This window comes from Dipteris shenzhenensis, chromosome 26 (assembly GCF_047967505.1).
Source record: "Dipteris shenzhenensis isolate YYH24624 ecotype China chromosome 26, Dip_SZ_1.0, whole genome shotgun sequence".
In the NCBI taxonomy this organism is placed as follows: Eukaryota; Viridiplantae; Streptophyta; class Polypodiopsida; order Gleicheniales; family Dipteridaceae; genus Dipteris; species Dipteris shenzhenensis.
The window spans coordinates 48,377,163-48,392,055 of record NC_141621.1 but is presented as its reverse complement, the minus strand read 5'-3'; the positions used below and the strand labels follow the sequence as shown (position 1 = coordinate 48,392,055).

Here is a 14,893-nt window from a genome sequence, read left to right as displayed (position 1 = left end):
TGAGAAATTCCAAAATTATGCTCCTCTCATGAGAGTTTATTCAAATTAGTGCATGACATCAATTTGTGAGTTCTTTTCCAATCATTTAAATACTTGGCAATTTTCTCAAATATTTGCTTAAATTTTCCTCAATCAAGCTAATAGGGCCCCTTGATCGGGAGAAGGGGGATAATTAATTAATTTGTGTGCATGGGAGGTTTTTTGTGGCCCGATTAACCTAAGTGTGGAAGGGATTAATTAATTCTTTGCCCAAATTAACATAAGCTGCTTCTAGAAGGATTGTGAAGTTTTCATTCGCAGTTGCCCTCAACGGGTATATGAAAGGGAGGGGGGGAGTGAGGCAAAGAGGCAGAGAGTGGGGGGAGGGAGAGGGGAAGGCTGAGCAGAAAGGGGGAGGGATGAGGGGAGGAGCTGAGGGAGAGGGAGAGCGAGAGGGAGCGGGGAGGGTGGGGTGGGGAGGAAGTAGGAGATGCTAGAGGAAGTAAGAAGAGGAGGAGGAGGGAATCAAAGGGAGAGGAAGCGAAGGGAGGAGAAGAAGCAGAGGTGAAAGAAGGAGAGGTGGAAGAGAAGGAGAAGGAAAGGTGGTGGAGGAGGAGGAGGAGGAGGAGAGGCCGAGGAGAAGGAGAGGGGAAGGGAGAAGGAAAGGCGAATCCTTTGCTTCCTCTCGCGCCTCCCTGAGGTGGAGGAGAAGGAGAGCCGGTGCAGGGAGAGAAGGGAGAGGCGAATTAATTAGATAGGTTAATTAGGAACAAAAGGGGGGGAACGAGATCACGATTAATTAATTGCGATTAGGGAGCATGGAGCATTTTCTCAAAGCTACTATGCACAAAGTTTCATAACTTGGCCATTTTCAGTTCAAATTGGGCTCTTTCTTCAACGACACATTCAACACACAAAATAATTCATTTTTAGAACACTCCCACTCCAAATAGGACCTCTCTCACATCCTTGTTTGGACAATTCTTCCACACACAAAAATGTCACAATTTTCAATCGTTCCCAAGCTACATTGCCTATTTGATAGGTCACCTTCAGTCGGTTCCATCATGATAACAACTTTGGCACATAGAGGTTCAAAATGAAGAATTGCATGTCTTGCACTGAACATTAAAGATCATGATGAATGGGATGAACAAGCTAAACAAATGTTATACATGATCAAGGTCAATGCCAAGGGTTTAATCATTATAATTTGAGACAAAGAAAGTCTAATAAAATCATGGACTATTCCCGTAAAAAGGTTCTCTAAAAAGAACACGTCTTGAGTACTCCTACTTGAGAACAAGAAGAACACAACCAAGCATGGTTCTTTAGAATGAAGTTCAGACCATCTCTAAAATTGAAGGATAATGTTGATCAACTTAATTCCATTGGTCACAAAGAGGATAGTGGCGGATTGGTTCAAATTGCCCTAAATAGAAACAGATTGGCCAAATAATATGATAGCAAGGCAATTACAACGACATGGGAAACTTTAAGTTACAATGACAATCAAACAATCAATAGAATAAAAAATTTCCAAAGAAACGATAAGGGTAGGGGGAGAGAAAATCAAAACAATTACAACAATAGTGGAAACACTTTGAGAACAACTGCATTCGCAACTATCAAGATACACCTAATCATTGGGAATTAGTATGTCATAAGAAGGAAAGAGATTTGTCACACAAGGATATAGATCCAAATAATTAGGCAATTATGCCCAGCTTGGTGACTCATTAATATGGAGTTTTTTTTCCATCAAAGGATATCATCAACCATAACAATATGGACAACCAAAATTGTTGATAGATCCAAATGACATATGACAATCAACAAAGAATGGTCTTCAATGTTACAAAAGAATGAAATCATGTGGAACGTATCTCCAAGTTTAATGTGAATTCAACATAATCCATTCAAACCAAAGTTTTCAATGATATTAGACTTACTTGACGCTTCTTGTAAGTGGGTCACATGGTTGATAAGGACAATGTTGGAAGGCTATTCTCGTTGACCACGTATTGCAATATGAGTGCATATACTACGCAATGTGTACACGAGTGGGAAAGGATAGGCATGTAAAAACTTGTGTGTGAAAAGCATGATCTAGGGTTTAGTTTATATATTCATGCAATCCTTTTAATAAAAAAATAGTGAGTGCTCAATTTGTATCATGGCCTTCTCTGTCTCTCTCTCTCTCTCTCTCTTCCAACCAAGTTTTGTAAAACCCATGTGGGCCTTGGTGGTCGAGGCTTTGGTTCATGTCATGGTGGGTGGGTGTGTGTGCACGTGCATGTGCGCGCGATTTCTAAGAACTACTTCGGATGAGTCAATTTAGCTCCTTGGCATTGTTGCTACGAAGTTTTAAAAACCTCTTTCTCTCTCTCTCTCTCTTTCTCTCTCTCACACGCGCGTGCATTGTTTGCATGCAGGCACACAATTACATTAGCTTGTACCAAAAATAACAGTGATGATGGCTCATTGATTGGACTTTTAAGAAGGAAAAAGGGAAATCTAGATCTGCAGTGGTATCAGGTCTTTCTTGAGCTTGGAGGAGCATCGATTTCGAATCTACGTGTAACAACTTACCCCCACACAAACTTTTCTACTACTTGAAAAGCTTGCTCCCAAATTAATGTGATTTCCCTCATTTCATTAGAGATAACAAGTTTAGGATGTTTTATCTATCCTACAAATTTGATAAAAATTAAACTTTTAGAGAAATTTGAACTAAGCAAAATGAGGGAAAGCCACATGACAATCAACCTCCTAAATAGGGCCCCCAAGTGAGAAAAAATAGCCTATTAATTAATTTGTTTGTGTGGAGGGGGAGGCATGGGCTCGATTAAACACTAATCCTAAGCACTTGTATCCAATTATGAATTTGCCATGTGGCAATGATACGAAATCTGAGAAACCTTGACACTGTTCCAGACCCTTCTATCAACCGTCTCTCGTGAGTATATGAGGGGAGTGGGGGAGGGAGGGAGACAGAGAGCGGGAGAGAGGTGGAGGGAGAGAGAGGAGAGGAGAGGAGAGGAGAGGAGGGAGGGAGGGGGTGGGAGGGAGGGATGAGGGAGAGGAGAGGGAGTGTAGGAGTGAGCGAGAGGGACAGAGCAGGCGAGGGAGGATTGAGATGGAGGGGGGGCTGAGGGAGAGGAGTCAAAGAGAGGCAAAGACCAGGGGGGGGAGGGGGGGGGGGGAAGAGAGGGAGAAGGGGGGCTTGAGCTGAGGGAGGGGAGAGCTGAGAGGAGAAGGGAGGGGGAGAGGAGGGGCGCTCGGAGGGGGAGGGAAGGGGTGTAGCAAGGAGAGTAGGAAGGTGAAGGGAGGAGAGGTAATCGTGGGAGGAGAGGTGATTGCAGGCCGTAGGAGAGAGAGAGAGAGAGAGAGAGAGAGAGAGAGAGAGAGAGATTAGCGATCGATTAACTTATTTTAATTGGAATCAATTAATTAATTGATTTAGGTGCAAATGCTCATAGGCGACAAATAGGTAATCTTCTTTCCTGAGAACAAAGTAAATAGTATACAAAAGAACAAAAGAATACGAGCAAAGAATGGGTGCAACAGGAAATACAAATACGTATCGAAAAACCGATGCAAATACCTAGAAAAGTCTAAGGAATTCATTTTTGGAATTTCCTATGCACAGTTTTCTTGCCAAATCCATCTGGTAAAGCTACATTTGATAGCAGCAGCGAACAGAACCTCGCTAAGTCCCTCGATTCCAACCCCCACTAGTCCCTGAACCGTAGGGGCCATCGTGCAGTGCTCCGTGATGACCTCCCATGCTTCCCTGCCCTGCTCCGTAAGCACCTTGACCTGGATTGTAGATCTTGCCGTGCAGGCTTTCTTGCCTCTGCACATGGAGAGCCAAAGAGAGAGAGAGAGAGAGAGAACAACAACACGTGTCAAATGGAATGAGAACAGAAACATGTTGAACCTCGAGATCATCAATGAGACACACAGCTGCAATGTCGTAGATCGCTTACCCCGGGAGTGTATGCTAGTGAGACCTTCAGCTCTCCTTTGAATTTTCCATTTTTTTGGACCACATTGTAGGATGTGGTTGCCACGTTCCCAGTTTGAAGAACCGCTGCCAGTGATATCCTACACAGCCATCCCACTTTGCGAGTCAGCAGCACACGGGAAAAAAGGGATGCACAGGCGAGATTTAACGAAGGATTGAGCATCTATGCAGACTTGGTGGTTCCAAGCTCGTCATCAGCCGTGATTACGTCTTCGTCCATGATTTTAAGAGACAACTCGGAGACGCTCTCCTGCAGAGAGAATAGGAACCTCTGGTTCCATGTGGGATTGCTGCCTTGATCTGCTCAAAAGAGGATTAGGCCTGCAACGCGCCTGAATTCCCAAAAACAAAACACCAGGGGGGAGGAAAGCCTACTTCTGGCGACGTTGCTCTTTTGAGTCTGATTCCCGCAGGTAAGGATCGCGTACGGGTCGGATTTCGCTGAGCCACAGCAAAAGAGGATATGCGGATGAGCACAACCTCGAGCGTGCCAGAAGGCATGGCGGACGATCTACGATGAAAGAGACACAGTTTGTTTTTCCAACCGAAGAGTTTTTTGTGCTCCGTTGGCTCCTGGCATTTTGGCACTATTTGGCCAACGTGGCCGGCCTTGTCACACGAGCCCTTTTTTATTGACACTCGAGAGGCTCGGTCCCGCCCATATACGCACATGACCACCTAACTTATGTCAACTTGGGCTTCGGCTTCTTGTATGAGGTCCAAGAGTAGTGGTCGACCTTCAAGGTTCAGACACAAATTGTGTCAAGTGCCCGTGCTCGTCCCTCCTATTGGGCCAACTACGATAGAGCCCTTCACACCACCTCTTGGAAGATGGTGGACAGGCGGTGTGAACCCAACACCACAGTGATTACACACCACCCAAAGGGTGCCCAAATCAATTCACGGTAGAGCCTATTCTCAAGCTAGTTACACACTGTCAAAGGGTGCCCAAATAGAGCCCAAAGTGTGGGCCCCCAAGCAGTGTCATGGGCAACCTTACATTAGAGTAACCCATTACACACCAGAAACCCATCATCAAATTATTAAAAAATTAAGTGCCCACTCATGGCAACCCGTTTACACATAGGCCAAGTAAACATTCTCATTTATTTCCTAGAGCCTTTCCTTTGCCTTTGCCTTGTTCTTCTTCATTCTCTCCTCATCGACCCTCATCCAAAAACCCTCCTTGTCGACCCTCAGTTAACCTATACTATTGCAAATAATGCAACATCTAGATAGCTTGAACAAGTATGAACTTTAAAAGAAAACATCTAGATAACTTGAACAAGTATGAACTTTAAAAGAAAACCAAATAAATTATGGCCAACGTACAACACATAAGTAACCTGCATACAACATAAACGTTTATTAGAACTATCAGCTCGTTCAATCATGGCCCTTTGACAACCTCAAATTCTGAAATGCATGAACACTTGTCCCAAATCTTGAAAAAGCAAATAGTCCAAAAAAATTGGCATCTTCATCCCCCAAAAAACCTCTTATACACTTGCTCCCCTATACAACAAAACTTTGCTACTGCTCAACAAAAGTTTGCGGACTTGTTCAACAAAAAATTGATGCGTAACAAAAGCTCGCTACTACTACTGAATAATTTGGCATCTTTATCCCCTAAAAAAGTTTGCTACTACTCTGCAATTTTGGATCTACTCAACAAAAGCTTGTTGCTGCTAAAAAATTTGGCATCTTTATCCCTCGAAAAACCTCCCATAGTACACTTGTCAATATGCAGAAGTTAGAAACTGCTTAGAAAAGTTTGTAGACTTGTTAAACAAAACTCTGTTGCTCAATAGAAGCTCGTTTTGTTGCTCAACAATTTGGCATCTTCATCCCCTACAAAAGTTTGCTACTGCTCTACAATTTGGGATCTACTTAGCAAAAGTATGCTACTGCTAAAAAATTTGGCATCTGCATCCCCCAAGAATACTCCTATAGTACACTTACTACTCAGCAAAAGAACACTACTTCTCAACAAAAGTTTGCTTATTTGTTCAACAGCAATACACTTGCTGTTGCTCTAACTCAAGTAATTGAAAAGTCAAGGAAACAACATTTATACTCAAGAACAAAAGATTCTCCCCCAATCATTGAGAGTAGGTTACCAGAGAGTGGGGGAGTCAAACACCATTGCCATATATAAATATGGCTACACTGACCTCTCCTCTTTAAGGAGGGGGGGGGTGGCCGGAGAGTGAAAGAGACACCCCCTCCCCTCCCCCACGCATCCCCCAAGAATACTCCTATAGTACACTTACTACTCAGCAAAAGAACACTGCTTCTCAACAAAAGTTTACTTATCTGTTCAACTGCAATACACTTGCTGTTGCTCTAACTCAAGCAATTGAAAAGTCAAGGAAACAACATTTATACTCAAGAACAAAAGATTCTCCCCCAATCATTGAGAGTAGGTTACCAGAGAGTGGGGGAGTCAAACCCCATTGCCATATATAAATATGGCTACACTGACCTCTCCTCTTAAGGGAGGGGGGGGGCAGCCGGAGAGTGAAAGAGACACCCCCTTCCCTCCCCCACGCAACCCAAAAAAAAAATTGCATCAGTAAATGAAAAGAATGTAACATTCCCGTTATCCAAGTTAAAGACAATCTTGCTACATTGAAGTGAAAAGCAACGTTCAACACAAGTAACCTATAGACATCATAAACATTCCGTGTGCATACACCTTCTACATTGCATTCAAGCATATTTAACTCAATGTTTGGAAGATACCACAAAAGCTTACAAATATTATGTCTTTGACATAAACAAAATAAGAACAATGTGTCTAATGTCATAACCTGCAGAAAAATGTTCCATTAACTACTTAGTGCTTTAATACTTTCAGTCTCATAAGCTGAAACCTGATCACCAAATACAATTCTCACATTTCTCCTCTCTCTCTCATTGAACATAACTCTTGCAAGCAAAAATGTAACCCCTTTTTCTTCAACGACCTCAGGAGACCTATCAAAAATGTGTATAAAGAGTGCCTATTTATCTTGATATTGTACTAGGAACTTCTCGAGCAAGGCGAACTTGTTAGGATTTTAATGGGATCTTCACTCGGCAAGGCGAACTTGATGAGAGTTTCATTGGGCAAGGCAAAATTGTTTGGATTTCACTGGTACAAATCACATTCTTGGGAATGCAATCAGGTTGTTCATGCAATTGTACAAACTGACTTCTTGGGAATGTTGTGCATTGTGACCTTCCAAAATTTGCCGGGAATAGGTTCAAATCAAATTCCCTTCCCCTCATTAGAATTATGTATGTGCCCTCTTTTCCTCGTTGCCCTCTCTCCCTTGTATATCCCTTGTTGTTGAGCAAACTCAATCTTTTTGCCATGAACTTACTCCTGGGCTTTGATAAAAGAGAACTTCAAGTTTGGATTTTAGACTGACTTCACAAGTGGATATGTGACAACCTTCGGTATGGAAAGTGGGCATCCTTTGAAAGGGTCACTTGGTATCTAATGTGTGTGCATTGCCAGAATCTCCAATTATAGACACAATGCTTGATTTTGATATAGCTACAATCTGTGCAACAGAAGAAACTTAAACTAGTTGATACAAATCTACCAAGAAGGGATGTAATATCTATGATGGCAAAATCTCACCTCATGAGAATACAATGATCCTTGGTGTGCATTAAGAATGGTGCAAGATTCCTTCTCACCTCTTGCTGATCAAGAATATCATGTCGTCACATTAGGGCAAGCCTAAAGCACCAATTTTTTATGTCATCTTTTCTCTTTCGTTGGTGCAAAGGTCCAACAAAATTGGACTAGAAGCTCACCAACTTGGTGGATTATGATGCCAGACATCACAAGGCGGTATCCCATTTGATGACATCAAGAACCCTGCCTATGTGAATCCCTCTCCTGTGCTTCGACTGCTCACTAAGGTTGAGATGCCCAATACTGATTTTGTGGGCACGTTTTTTGCTACTCTTTCCTCCACTATCCATATCCTTTTTCCTCTCTCCCAGCAGCTTCTTATGCTCAAGTCAGCGTAAGCTGAGACCATGGAGCACAACAATCAATTGATACCTAAACTTTCCCAAACTGAGTTATGAGAGTAGCAATATTGCAGTGGAGGAGGAATTTCATTAGATTTAACTCATTCGGTTCCTCCCAAGCCAACCAAGGCCAATAGCTTTGAGAGTAGCTATACTTGTAGACTATTGATGAGAGTAGCATTATTGCAGTGGAGGAGGAATTTCATCAGATGTAGCTCATTGGGTTCCTCCCAAGCCGAGGCCAATATCTTTGAGAGTAGCTGTACTTGTAGACTATTGTGAGTAGATACACCATTAGTGCACTAGGGTAGGATCATCCACTTTTGGCTATGGCAAAAACGCTTCCTCACGGCCACCTGAGACCTAGATAGGTTACATTTTGGAGCCTTTTGTTAGGGCTCCTTGATGAGATAGTTCATGCCAAAGGGCGATGAAGCGCTTGACGGCCAGATTGTCTTATGCTCAGACTCATCGAGCCACTAGGGTGAGACTCACTTCAGCGTTTCCATTGCCACAACCCTTGCCTATATCGATCACATACTCCATTCGCAATGGATCTTAGGTATAATAGAACGTTACTTATAAGGGCCTTCCACACTTCTGTTGGATAAGAGAGAACTTCATCAACGATTGTTTGAGTAGAGATGCTTACATCCATGATAGGTAGAGACAGATGGTCACTTCTACTAAGCCTTCACATCTCTAGAGCCTCATCGCACTCATGATAGGAAGAGATATGAGATTACTTCTACTACATCCACACCTTTAGAGCCTCTTGCACGACTTGAGCCCTCACAACCACATCTTGCAATTACACCTCTTGTTGTGACTCCTGAGCCTTCATAGCCTTCGATTTCTCTTGTGCCTCTCATTCTTCCTATATCTTAGGTTTTGGTAGCCCGCACAACAATTCTTACTAAGCCATTAAGGCCATTGTAGGTTGTTATCATTCCTCTTTATGGAGAGCATCAAGCCAAGATATAGAGAAGAAGGAGATGAAGACAGAGATAGAGATGGTAGACACACATGCTTGTTTACAAATATACTATCTCCTCCAGGTTTAGAGTCCCATATTGGACGTCACATCTCTTGCTTCAATCCCAAGAGGCTCCATTCACCAAGGATTCTATGTAGAGTCTCAATGGTGGCCTTGTTTCTTCACCATCTCATTGCACGAGAGCCAAATATCAGAGATTCTCATCTCATGTTGCAATCTCATGAGCTCCTAGTTGCTATATTAATGTAGGATGGACTTCTCTCCTTAGTAGTAGGTGATTCAAATCAAATGACCCCAGCCACATCTGAAGTGGCCTCACTTATTGTGAGAGAGCAGCCCGAGATCTGGCCTCTTGTCATGATTTGGACAACCTAGTAGTAATTAAAATTAGATGCCCCCAGTCACATCTCAGATGGCCTCACTCAAGGAGCAGCTCAAGATCTCATCTCGTGTTGCTATTCGGCCAACTTTGTCGCTTTATCCAAATTTTGGTACTTAAGAGGAACATCATGTAGGACTCACTCATAAGTTTATCGATTATTCCCAAGCCCTAGATTGCTCAACTGTTTAGAGGTCTTATGCACATGTGGTCTCATAGACACTTGATTGGATGCTTGGGAGTCACTTGTAGTAGAGGTGGAGCAAGACCGTTGCTACCTATAGTTGCCTTCCACTATTGAAATCCCGATATTTCCCCTAGAACCACACATCACTTATACTAGGATAGGGACGAGTAGTCTCTCACTTCATGCATTTCTTTTAATTTGGGAGGGGATGTGATGAGTGTTTCCATGATAGGTAGCAGTTTGATCTTCCGTCTACTTGGTCTCACTAGTCATCATATGTTGTAGTCAAAGTTGAGCTTATCCTAGTTTTTCCAAATAGTTGGGTGAGTCAAAGGAGTATCTAAGATCCATAGTTTCTATCATGGAGGGTCATGTCTCACACTCAACTTCAGGTGGCTTCAAATCACATGGGAGTGCAATAAGGACTTTAAAGCGTATTGATAGCATGCACATGACATACACTTATTTTGTCCATAGTCTGGTTGGATAACAGATCCACTCATGTTAGTGGTGGGTAATTTGTTCGAGCTTTGCTATTTCTATTGTTCACAGCTCATAGTGACATTCCCATAGACCATTGGGTGTGTTGGTTTGACATCTAGGATGTTGCTTTGAAACAAAGTACCTTCCTCTCCTTATGAAAATTCCAACCATTATAAAGGCATCCCATTTGGACTCTGTAAAATGTAGGGGCTGGTAGAATGGTCCAATGCATTCTAGCATTCAGGGGGGTGTTGAAAACCTCTACCATGTAAACATATCTTAGTGGTATATGGAGAGGCTATGATCAATTGAGTACGATAATGCTCATCCTTAATTAGGGGTATGGATAACCGTACATTTCTACAATAGTAAGGGACCTTGTGTTCGTAACACATTAAAGTTGAAGGCTAATAAACATTAGATCTTTTAGTCATATGGTGCTCATTGCTTCTCAATTCTTTTCCTCTTCTCCTTTGTTGCACTCTAAGACTTTCTCACTTCTTAATTAGAATAAATCAAAAGACATTTAGAAAAGTGTTGTGCATGATACTCCGAATTGGTTTTGCTCGGGTTTCCAGAGGCAATTCCACTACATATCTTGGCTTTTAGGTTAGGGTTGATGCTCAGTAGCTTGCACTTGTGTTGTGGAGAGTATATGAAGGAAGCTAAAATATTGGAGCACTGCTAGACTTTCAGATAGGTGAGGAGGTTGCTCAAGAATGTCCATTGGGGTGGAGAGGATGGCTCTATGGACACCAAAGCTAGAGGATCTTGGGACACACTCACTCTTCCTAGATGATAGGGTGGACTAGAGATTGTTGATCCAGAGCTTCATAGTAGGGCACCACTAGTCAAGCTTGTTTTTAGAAACTTGACCCTACGGGACCAACCACAATTGTTGCTTCATGGTATTCTTTAGTGCATATCGAGTACATTGGTCAAGGAATCAATTTTTAATACCCTTTGGTGCAGCATCTAGGTGTCACCCTTGGTAGTGGGTAGTATTGGTGATTGATTCAGTGGAGGTCAGGGGATCACAAAGGAGACGATCACTTGCAGATATGGATCGAGTCCCTTGGTCGATGGTATTAGACTCCATATCATGAGAGCCATTCCATAGGCTTGGAGAGAGACCCTTATTGACTCTCACTACCCTTAGATTGAATTCAAATGGTTTAGGTATTTCAACAAGCAAGGCATATGTTTAGGAGTGAGAGGAAGATTAACACCTTTCTCAAAAGGACATTTTTATGTCATGTTATGCTACCAAACTAGTGTTAATATTATCATCTTCAACTTTCATCTTAAGATCAAGTAACTATTGCAGAATTTCTTGCATCTTGCTCAAATGCTCACAATGTGTCATAGTGTCATGCATCTTCAAACCAAAGAATTCTTGCTTTAAGAGTACCTCCGAATTTTTTAGATGAACACCGCAGCGCTTGTTGCTAGATCCAAGTGATGATGATAACGAGTTCCGAGTGCTCAACCTATGATTCCAAGGACACGAAGATTTTTGCTCTCCCATTGTAACGAGCTACTACTGTAACCATCTTCTTTTTCTGCTCTAGAGACAATACGCAAAAACCCCTTCTCCATGAAGTGGAGACGTACTGTGAGTTGTCATGCAGAGAAGTTTGCCCCAGTGAAGGTGGCTAGCTTCACAGCTTCAGTCTTTTATTCCATCTTGTAATAGCTCCGTTGAATAGCAAGTAGGTGATTAGCTTTCAGTGAAACTCTTTGAATTCGTATCAATGCGCCCTGATACGAACTGCAACTTGTTGTAGTGACAACTTTGTTTAAAAATAATTTTGACAAAATTAATTTATCAGTTAACAGGAGTGGTTAGCCTAATAGGTTGCATTATAAGTCGTATTTCATAAATAAGCATCTTAATTGATGTGGTGACTTTCCTTTATGATAAAATATTGTTATACTTAAGATATGACGCTTTGTGGCTATTAGATTAAGTGCTTCTAATATCCACTACCAAAATTGGTTCCGCATTAAATCTCACTTTTGAATTATAAGCATATAAGTGTTTTGCATATAAAAATTTTAATCAGTATCACTCATTCATGTGATTAGAGGCACTATATAGGTATAATTTAAATATATGAAGCTTCTTATGATATCCATTAACCCTTGTATCTTAAATTTAGCGTGAATTACAATATTAGGAACAATCAATATACAATTTGAATTTGGTGTTCTACATGACATTAGGTCCTCTAAAAACTCACGCTACTCCATAATATCCTATTGAAGACATCTACAAAGTATGGTTGAGTTTAAAACTTATTAATCATGTCAAAGAATTTGTAAAAGATCAATTTTTGCCTCACCATTAATTAGCATTCACTAAAATTACATTTAAGACCATGGATCATAATGAATATGATTATCTAAATCCAAGGAAATATAAACATATGTGTTATAGTTATCCTTAGACTCTAAGACTTACAAACTCTAAGAAAACTCATTCTAAGTAAGAAGTATGGCCATTTTATCTAAAACTAAGAAAACAACTTGAAATATTAGTATTAGGTTGACCTTAGAACTTTAGGTAGAACTCAAAGTAATAGATGCAAGTTCCAATCCATCATAATTCCAAGTTTTTTTCAGCATATAAGCTATTATGACAAATAATCAAAACCCCAAAATACCTTATCGATGATTTTGAATAATTTTAGGAAGTGGCTAATTTAATTTGACCAAACTAATGTTAAAGCCATACGGCTATTATGGACAACAGAAAGAGGACAAACTTGCCTTGTACAATGAGATTGTGAAGATACTTCGATTGAATGGAGCTCTCTCTCTAAATGAGATGGTGGCTACTCTAGGACAACGAAAGGCGCCAAAACTTGAAGGAGGATTCGACGACAATGTATATCTGATGGAGAAAGGCAAGCAAGATAAGAAGCCTGACATGAAATATACTTACTATGGCAAGTCTGGTCATAAACAAGACTACTGCTATCGAAAGAAGGAAGCCCAAGGAAAGAAGGATAAGGAGGTTGCAACTAGAAACACCACCAAAGACTTTACACATGGAATAACTGAAGAGGTAGCTGGTTGAAAGAGTGATCTATTTTGTAAGCCAAAAATACCCCATAAGGTTGAGGCGAGGTCTTTGATCACTGTCGAGTCTGTCAAGAGTTGTTTGAATGTATCATGCATTGTTACCATCAATCCATTAATTCACGTTTCTTCACTATACACATTCTTTGAAATTATTTAAAGCCAAATTATGACTTTGGATATCCTTGTTTTGTTGATTTTAACAAGTATAATTATAAATTTTATTTTAATCTTATTACATAGCAAGGGACATAATTGGAAGAATCATAGCATGCACATTTAATATTAGTGATTTATTCATTATACAAGGTTCAAAATCCATTGAAAGAATTTGATTTAATAATTACACAAGATTCAAAATCCATTGAAAGAATTTGATATAATAAACTCTAGAAGAATTTTTTTTTAAAAATAAACCAATACATGATTTAAAAAAAGTCGACAAACGAATGCTTCTATTCAATGAAAAGTGATTGGTTTGCAATTATTTATGCAAGCAACTAGTGGGAAACACAAAGGAAGGCGGAGTCTCAAAATATTTGATAACTCTAGATTGATTATACAATCAATCACCATTTGGAAAATGAACCAAAACATCATGTAGAAAGATTGTTTTGCTACTTACAAAGTAAGATTCGTTCAAATTTCTCCAACAAGGTATATTCGTCCCCCTTGAGAATTTTGGGGAAAATAGAATTAATTAGCTCCTTGCCGATGTTAAAAATTTGAACTAAGCTACCAAAACCCAAGCTAAGCAAATAAGAAAAATTAAACATGCCATGTCTCTCTTGGCCCTACCTAAAAAATATGTTGCTTTTGACTCCTGATGATGTTATTGCTTGCTTTTAGCAGCTTCAATGAGCACTCCCTTTCATTTCCTCCTGCTCCCCATTTAATTTCCTCTTTGATTGCTTCCTCATTTTTTCCACTACCTCCCTGCTCCCCCTTTCATTTCCTCTTGCTTTAATCAATCATTGTATAAATACAAAGAGTAGGCTAGGACAGAGAGGGAGAATGAGAGAGGGGGCTGAGTGGAGGTGAAGAGGGAGGGAGAGGAAGACGAGATCTAGGAGAGAGGGAGATTGAGGGGCTGCGTAAGGGAAGCAAGAAAGTGAGAGGGGCGGAGAGGGAAGTGAGGAAGGACAAAGAGAACAAGCAAGAGGAGGAAGCGGGAATGTGAGTGGCCCACTGCATGAAGAATGGAGGGGAGGCGAGAACTTGCCGAGAAGAAGGGGTAATTTCTCAAATTCTGTCCATCTGGGCAATACCGGAGGATGCGAGATTGTTACTAGAGAGCATACCTTGGAATGGGGCTTGTCAGAGGAGATTTCGGGTGACATAAATGAAGGTGAGGGAGAGGGTAGAGGTGTGCTGATCAAAGAGGGAGACGATGAATTGGGGGAGGAAGAGAGAGGAATGTCTTGTCCATGTAAGGCTTGAGGGGAGCCATTGGTCGCTGGGTTCGGAGGGCAGCTGGGGCGATGCGAAGGAATGGGGAGGTGATGCGTAGGAATGGGAGCAAAGATCGGTGGAGGTGATGGAAGGATGGGCAATGGCGTAAGGGGGATACGCCAACGCGGAGGAGGCCGACAACATATGTGGAGAGACCAACGCAAAGGAGGGAGATGCCAAAGCAGAGGGGAGGGGAGGAGGCGGCGGAGTAAGGGGGGAGATGCCATAGAGCGGGTGCCACCTTCACAAAGGAGGGAGTGTGAGACTTAG

The 14,893-nt window shown here is 41.4% G+C and overlaps 1 pseudogene across 1 annotated transcript; it reads right to left on the bottom strand.

Annotated features, from left to right (window-relative positions):
* Positions 1-3,540: 3,540 nt before the first annotated feature.
* Positions 3,541-4,525, bottom strand: LOC147885202 (elicitor-responsive protein 3-like; annotated as a pseudogene). The gene is made up of 4 exons (XR_015543574.1): positions 4,385-4,525; positions 4,183-4,309; positions 3,972-4,089; positions 3,541-3,838 (listed from the first exon to the last, which is right to left on the bottom strand). The product of XR_015543574.1 is annotated as an elicitor-responsive protein 3-like (transcript).
* Between the last annotated feature and the right edge of the window lie 10,368 nt (positions 4,526-14,893).